The following is an 8,374-nucleotide window of genomic DNA, read 5'->3' as shown; positions in this document are numbered from 1 at the left end:
CAACCCCCACCCCCACCCTGATCCAGGCAGGCAGAGGGGCCTCCGGATCCTGTGTGACCTGAGCAGGTTCGACGCAGGCAGGTTTTCCATGATGCTGTGTTCAGCACAGGCAGCAAGGCAACCGGATTCACAGGTGTACAGGTGCAAAGCCTCGCAGGTGACGCGTGTGGACCCCTGTCTGCGGCCCTGAGCTTAGCTGGGGCACCATGCTCATAGAAGACCTTGCTGTCGGGAGAGTCGGGATAGGTGGAAGCATTTCCTGAGGACACAGACCAGGCTGCTACGAGGAATGATGGGAGGGAGGTATTTGGTTCTGAGCGAAGGGTGTAGGGTGGATGGGGATTGGGCATGGATTGAAGTGTTGCCCTGAGGCTCCCGCAGGGAGGAAGGTAGTAATTCAGCCAAAGGAAGTACTTTTTTTTTTTTTTTTGACAAGCAGAGTTAGACAGTAAGAGAGAGAAACAGAGAGAAAGGGCTTCCTTCCGTTGGTTCACCCCCCAAATGACCGCTAAGGCCGGTGCACTGCGCTGATCCGATGGCAGGAGCCAGGGGCTTCTCCTGGTCTCCCATGCAGGTGCAGGGCCCAAGCACTTGGGCCATCCTCCACTGCCCTCCCGGGCCACAGCAGAGAGCTGGACTGGAAGAGGGGCAACCGGGACAGAACCCGGCGCCCCAACCAGGACTAGAGGAAGTGCTTTCTAACAGTGAGCCCTGTCCCAGTCCCAGATGGAGGGGAGGGGACTCCCTGCTGCCCCTGTGTTTGGTCTCTCAAGAGGGGATCCCTGGCAGGCAGGAAGGGCTGAAGACAGGATGGTACCTGGGGAGGGGAGGGCATGGCTCATAGGGGTCTCGACCGTGGGCCTGCTGGGGTCACACTTGCCCCCCAACTCCTCCGTGCCCCATGAGCCCTCATCCAAGGTTGCAGGGGACAGGCAGACACAGGACTGGCTGAGGACACAGGAAAGCTGGTCGTTAGCCCCGCGGGGAACAAGCTGGACTGTCCTGGGCTGGGCTGCAGGGGTGGGAATGGGAAGATGGCTTCTGGATGAGTCACGGCCATTGTCTGCCCCATCCCTTTGGTAGCGAGGCTGGGGGAGACCTGGGCCCTGGCCAGCTGGGCCCCGCCCTGGTCCTCGCAGCTCCGGGGTGAGCGGAGCAGGCCCAGGGCAGGGGGCAGGGGTACCCCTTATCAGCTCTAGAAAGGGTGGGGCTCGGGCGGGACTTCCCAGCTGTCCCTGCAAGGCAGCAGTTTCTCGGGCTGGGAAGGCGGTCCCCTCTTGGCACACAAGAACGGGCAGGAGAACGCTTTCCTGTCCTGCCTGAACAACCCCTGAAGCGGGGACGAGGGGAAGGAATTCCTTCAAATCCCTGCAGCATGCAGACAGCTGCTGTTGCTAACCAAGCACTTTCCTCCCAGGCGGTGCAAAGCAGTCTCCCCATTTCAGCGGCTCCAGCTTAACACGCCCACGGCCTGGAGAAGTGCTCCTCTACCCGCCAGACTCCCAGTCCCGAGGGACGGAGCTGCCCGCTCAAGGTCACAGCAGGAGGAGGGGGACTTGGGGGACCAGCCTCCTTTCCTCCTCTGGTCCACAGGGCCCCGTGGGCAGCTCCCTCGGGGTACACCTCCCTGCATCCAGCCCCCTGCTCTCTGCCTTTTCTGAAAACCTCAACTCTGGCACAGGGCAGAGAAAGCTCCCAGCATGCCCTCCTCTCGCCTTCTGCTCTGCCACCTTCTCCCGCAATGCAAGCCTGTGCTACCAGCCAGTGTCACACCACCGGCGCTCACACCTTGGAGCTAAATAAAGAGAGCCAAAGCCCCACTTGCAAGGGTGGATGCACTGTCCGCCCCAGCCATCTTTCTGCCCACCCCCAGGCGCTGGTTCCATGCGAGGCAGCACAGGAAGGCTGAAAACCGAGCCCAGCAAGCGTGGCTGCTGAGCCCCGGGGGACGCAGCAATGGGGGTCCAGGCCCAGTGCGAGGGGAGAACGCAGGGACGCTCTCCCCGTCACGCTGGTTACCCAGAGGCCCGGCTCTCAGAAAGGCCTCTGTGGACCCTCTGGGGCGGCTGGGCTGGAAAGAGAAGGCCCACAGCTGTCCCTAACGCAGCCCTGGGCCTGTCACTCAAACCAGACAGGGAGGTCCCGGGTGCCGCCTGGAGTTCCCTGCGCAGGGAGGCGAGCCAGGACCAGCGCCCTTCTCAGCCGGGCTGCCTCCCCCACGCTGATGAGGACTTCCCCCACCCGACCCCCGCCTAGGCATTCCCTTGATAAGGGCGGGTCCTGCCTTGACCACGCGCACTGCAGCGTGGCTGGGCCCCTTCCAGGTGTCTGGGCTCAGCTGTCCACCACCACCCCTCCCCACCCCCCAGGACCTCCTTCTGACCGGAGCCTCCTTCCCTCCTAACCTGGTGCCCGAGCTGCGGCAGCCAGAGTGACCGCAGAAAGCTCAGCGAGGCGCACGCCCAGGGTGCTGTGAGGATCATTTCTGGTGGAGCGGGGGCAAGAGTTCAAGGTGAGAGGAGGAAAGGTGGATGGGAGCTACGCTGCCACCTGCTGATCCAAAAGCTCCTAAAAACAGATGTTCCAGTGGAGGACAGGGCAGGAAACCTCCAGGAAGGCAGAGGCCCGGCTCCCTGTGCCTCCTGTTCACTCGCCCGCCCGCCCCATCTCCCCTCCTGGTCACCCCATCTCCCCTCCTGGCCGCCCCATCTCCCCTCCTGGTCACCCCATCTCCCCTCCTGGTTACCCCATCTCCCCCCCACTGCCCGGCTGCCCCATCTCCCCTCCTGGTCGCCCCATCGCCCCCTCCTGGTCACCCCATCCCCCCTCCTGGTCACCCCATCTCCCCTCCTGGTCACCCCATCTCCCCCCCCTCCACCCGGCTGCCCCATCTCCCCTCCTGGAACTCCCTGGAGCAGTGGTCTCTAAGGGGGGAGGGGGCAGCTATCTGTTGGCACTTGGGAAAATATTACAACTTTTTAAACAAATTTTTTTATTAATTCATTTTCAATTTATTTGAAAGACAGAAAGGGACCTTCCCTCTGAGGGTTCACTCCCCAAATGTCTGACCTAATTTTGAGTCTCCCACATGGGTGGCACAGACCCAGGAACTTGAGCCATCAACTGCTGCCCCCCGCCCCGCCCAGGTCCGTGTTAGCAGGAAGTTGGATTGGAAGCGGAGGAGCCAGGACTCAAGCCAGGAACTCCAACATGGGACGTGGACATCCCAAGCAGCTTCTTAACCACTGAGCCAAATGCCCGCCTCCAGAACTCTCTGTATCACCTCATGCACGTCTACACTTGTGCACGGTATATAAACAGCACTAGTGTTAGAAGTGCTAATGGTAGGGGCCGGTGCTGCCGCCTGCAGGGCTGGCATCCCATAAGGCACCAGTTTGAGTCCTGGCTGCTCCAATTCTGATCCAGCTCCCTGCTAATGCACCTGGGACAGCAGCAGAAGATGGCCCACGTGCTTGGGGCCCTGCACCTGCGTAGGAGACCCAGAAGAAGCTCCTGGCTTTGATCAGCCCAGCTCTGGCCATTGCTGCCACCTGGGGAGTGAACCAGCGGATGGAAAGCCTCTCTGTCTCTCCCTCTCTCTGTCTGTAACTCTACCTCTCGAATAAATAAATCAAAAAAAAAAGAAAGAAAGAAAGAAAGAAAGAAAGAAAGAAAGAAAGAAAGAAAGAAAGAAAGAAAGAACTAATCCCGCTCACCATCCACTTCTCTTCCCAGGCCCTGGGTCCTGCGCAGGCTCTCAGCGCACACAAATGTCCTCCCGCGCCCCCTGTGCCGGCAGTGACTCCCCGCCCCCCCAGGCTTGGGTTGGGGCAGTGACTTCACCGCCCAACACTCTCTGCCTTTCCCGGGCAGGGGTTCTGTGGGGTTCTCAGAGCCAGGAGTCCTCCAGGGCTGGGTGGGGCCGGCGCCCTCCCACTCTGGCCCCCCCGGTGATTTCTTTTTTTTCTTTTTTCTTTTTTTGACAGGCAGAGTGGACAGTGAGAGAGAGAGACAGAGAGAAAGGTCTTCCTTTTGCCATTGGTTCACCCTCCAATGGCCGCTGCAGCCGGCACGCTGCGGCCAGCGCACTGCGCTGATCCGATGGCAGGAGCCAGGTGCTTCTCCTGGTCTCCCATGGGGTGCAGGGCCCAAGCACCTGGGCCATCCTCCACTGCACTCCCGGGCCACAGCAGAGAGCTGGCCTGGAAGAGGGGCAACTGGGACAGAATCCGGAGCCCCGACTGGGACTAGAACCTGGTGTGCCGGCGCCACAAGGCGGAGGATTAGCCTAGTGAGCCGCGGTGCCAGCCTCCTGGTGGATTTCTAAGAGGGGAAACCCTCTCCCCTCTCCAGGATTCCCGGGGCGAGACAAGCATGTGTGTGAAATGACAGCTGCTGAGACCGGGCCGGAGAGCCTCCTGGGGCAGAAAGAATTGGAATGGAAAAGCCCAAAATTGGGGATTGGCCGGGCTCCCAGGCCCACATGGCTTCCCCGTGCAGGCCACATGGCAGAGAGGATTCCCAGGGCTCCACCTGCCCTGCCCTGCTGCAGCTGCGGTCTGAGCGCAGGACGGCTTAAGGTGGAGCAGAGATGAGAAGACATGGCAGAGAGGAAGCAGGGGTGTGACTGGGGGCATCGAGGCAAGGGCGAGGCTGACCCTAAGGTCTCGCTTCGTTCTCTCTCTTAAGCCCAAAACAGGCCTACAGGTTAGATCCGATCGCCTAGATGTCCCCCACCCCTGAGACAGGAAGACAGGACCGACTGCCCCCAAATGTGTCCAGTGGGGGCGGTGTGGGGCCTGCCCCGTGGAGTGAGGAGTGGGGCGAGGGAGGGCGGCTCCCAGCAGGCAGCAGCCTCAGTGCAAAGCCTGGCAGGTCTGGGGCTGGCTGGGACAGGCTGCTCACATAAGACCGAAGCCTCAGCTGAGCGCGGCTGCCCCCAGTGGGCATCGAGCCACCTCCCCGGGGTACAGACACTGCCGCTCCCTAGCCCGCGGAGTGGCACTGCCTCGCCAGGCCTCGGCTTGCTTCCATGTAAAGTGGGTTTGAGAGTAGCTGCCCTCGTGGTGCTTGAACGAGAGGCACGGGTGTGCCGGAAGCGTCTGGCACCCAGTCTCCACTTTGTTACTCATTCGCTCCGTTCATTCAGCGATCTGCGTGTGCGTGGCGGAGGAGGCACTGCTGTAGGCCCGGGGAACCCAGGCTGCCTGCCCCCGTGGAGGGCTCAGACAGACCCCCAGAGACCACATCATGTCACCTGCGAGGTGACAGCCCTTGTCGGGGGAAGCAGCCGCCAAGATGGGGGTGACTGGGGGTGCCGGGTGGAGCAGCTCAGAGACCCGTGGGACGGCGCAGGGATGGCTTGTGCGGTGCGTTCCCACAACAGCAGGAAGGCCAGCTGGCCGCGTGGCAGTGAGCCAGGGATGAGTAGGAGGGGGCCAGGGCTGAGGGCCCGGCGGCTCTCGGGGGGCTGGGAGGGCATCACAAGGTCCCTGGTGCCCAGTTTCGCCCCCCAGTAAAAGCCACCACATGGCTCTGAGCGGACACGTCACATGTCCTGCCTTGGGTCTTTTTTTTATTTGAAAGACAGAGTTACAGAGAAAGGTAGAGACAGAGAGAAGTCTTCTATCCGCTGGTTCACTCCCCAGATGGCTGCAATGGCCAGAACTATGCCGATCGGACACCAGGAGCTTCTTCTGGGTCTCCCACGCAGGTGCCAGGGCCCCAAGGACTTGGGCCATCTTCTCATGCTTTCCCAGGCCTTTGGTCCCCAGGCAGGCAGGGGCAGGCCGAGTGGCCCGAGGCCAGGGCCTGGCCGCCTCATGCCCCCCAGGGACTGGGCTGGCAAGGCTGTGACGAGTGGCGACTGCCAGGGTTGGTCACTTGTTAATGCACCTGGGCTTCTTCCTGAAGCGGACCCCCGTGTGGAGGGAGGGACGCCCCTCCTTCCCTCACACGGCCAGTGGATGATGGTGGGGCAAACCAGGACGGCAGATATTAAAAGACATGCAGGGTCCTCCTCCTCTCTCCCAGCCCCATGTGCTGCAGGCAGAAGTCCCACCAGCTCTACCTTCAAAGTACAACCAAAGTCCGGCCACCTCCCCGCCCACTGCTGTTGCTCTGGCCAAATTATGGCAGGCGACTTCTCCTCGCCTCCACTCCACCCTTGTACCTTGTTATCAACTCGGTGGCCAGAGGAGCTTTGTTAAGATCCAAGGCAGGAGGCCGGCGCTGTGGCGCAGCGGGTTAAAGCCCTGGCCTGAAGCACCGGCATCCCATATGGGCGCCAGTTCAAGACCCGGCTGTTCCATTTTCCATCCAGCTCTCTGCACGTCTTTTAATATCTGCCGTCCTGGTTTGCCCCACCATCATCCACTGGCCGTGTGAGGGAAGGAAGGGCGTCCCTCCCTCCGCACGGGGGTCCGCTTCAGGAAGAAGCCCAGGTGCATTAACAAGTGACCAACCCTGGCAGTCGCCACTCGTCACAGCCTTGCCAGCCCAGTCCCTGGGGGGCATGAGGCGGCCAGGCCCTGGCCTCGGGCCACTCGGCCTGCCCCTGCCTGCCTGGGGACCCTGAGGCCCTGCCCCATTCTCCTTTCCCAGGCCCTTGCTTTCCCTCCCGACTGGGAACCTGGCTTCTCAGGGCAGCGGAGGCAGGGGTGCCTCCCTGCGGGACTCAGGCCAGGGTGAAGGACTTGGGCACGGTGAGGGGGGGCCGCCCTGGGGAGGAACACGGACTCCACCCCCTCACCCCGCCCAGCCCCTGTGTCCCCCCCCCAGCACTGGCCAGTGAGAGTTCTCCCAGCAAGGCGTCCAGGCGGCCTCCCCCGCGGCTGCCTTCCCAGACAGGACCCCTGCCCGTGGCTTTTGCTTTTAGGGTGGGGCCTGGGGGCTGTCGTAGGCCCTGCAACAGTATTCCTGTGAGTTCCTGTTTTCCCATTTTCAAAATCTCGTCTGGCCTTAGATCTCACCCACATCCTTGTCCTTCGAGTTGCACCCTTGGTTCTGTGCTCGCGCCCCCGCAGCAGGCCGGCCGTGAGGTCCTCTGTGTCACCCTGGGCTGCCAGCCCTCTGCTGGTGTTGCCTGGTGCACGCCGCCTGGTGAAGCCCAGCAGGGTGTGCGAGTCCCCTCCGCCGACCAAGCCCGCTCAGCTGCTGACCTGTACTCAAACACGCGGCCCCACCCTGCCTGTGGGGAACCCATCAGCCGGGCAGCCAAGAGCTCCCAGTGCCAAACCAGGACTCATTCGCTGCTCTGTGTAAACAGCGTGCTGGAGCCGGCGGGTGTTAGTCACTGCGCGAGGGCCCCCCCGGGGGGCCGGGAGAGGGGCTCGAGAACTCTTAGGACATGTGTGCCGGGGTGGGGGTGTTGTGGACCACGTGTGTGTGCTGCGTGGTGTGCCAGGTGGGGATTGTATACAGTGAGATCCCAAGTGCTGTGTGTTGGTGTGGGGTGTGTGTCCCTGGGGAGGGTGTGCGCAGTGCTGGCCTGGGGGGTATCTGAACAGGTCGCGGCCTCCCCTCTCTTAGCGGTGCTTCTCTGTACCTGTTGAGCACATTCCGAGGGCTTGGGACTTGCTGGGACATTGGACCTCTCCCCGGGCTGTGTGTGGCCGAGCTGCAGGGCTGACGGTCTCGGAGCCTCTGCCCCAGTGAGTGGGCGCCTCGGGTCTCGAGGGCCGGCGGCGCCTGCACTGCCCACGGCCATGGGCAGATGGCCTCGGCGTGAAGCCCGTGGACGGAGGCCGGCCCTGTTCAAATCCTGGGCAGCGTCCTCATGTTAGCCTGAGAACCGTTTCGATGTTGCTGTTCCCGGGGTCGGCGCCCAGAGGGCACCCGATGAGAAGCCGGAGAAGCCCTACGCCTGGGTTGGCCTCTCTGAGATACGGGAGGTGTGAGTGGCGCCTGCGGCCAGCCAGCCCCACTCCGCCCGTCCTGAGCTGGAAGGTTCTAGACCCTGTGGTCCTGGGCAGATTGGGAAAGTTGGCCACACTCACTGGGCCTCCCGGGTGGGAAGACCAGCAAGTAAGAGGCGCTTTGTCAAAAAGAGTTCTTTAGCTGCCCCCTCCTGGGTCGCCCCCTGTTGCGGTTGATTTTTCAACAATGTTGCAGTGGATTCGTTTCTGAGAGGAGCAGCGTGGTGGGGGCAAGAGGCATGGAGTCACCACACAGACTCCAGGAGTTGGGTGAAAGCAGGCCTCAGGCGAGCAGCCCACTCGTTTATTTCAGTTACTACAACATCTTATATAGCCAATTCCAGCCAATCTGGTCAAGGGGCGGTCTATGCCCCAACCAATCACAGCCTGTTGCCAGGCAGTTTCAAATCCATCCAATCACAGCCTGTTGGCAGGCAGTTTCCAAAGCCATCCAATCA

Source organism: Oryctolagus cuniculus, chromosome 13 (genome assembly GCF_964237555.1).
Source record: "Oryctolagus cuniculus chromosome 13, mOryCun1.1, whole genome shotgun sequence".
Taxonomy (NCBI): domain Eukaryota; kingdom Metazoa; phylum Chordata; class Mammalia; order Lagomorpha; family Leporidae; genus Oryctolagus; species Oryctolagus cuniculus.
The sequence above is the reverse complement of the archived record's forward strand: the minus strand, read 5'-3'. Positions refer to the sequence as shown.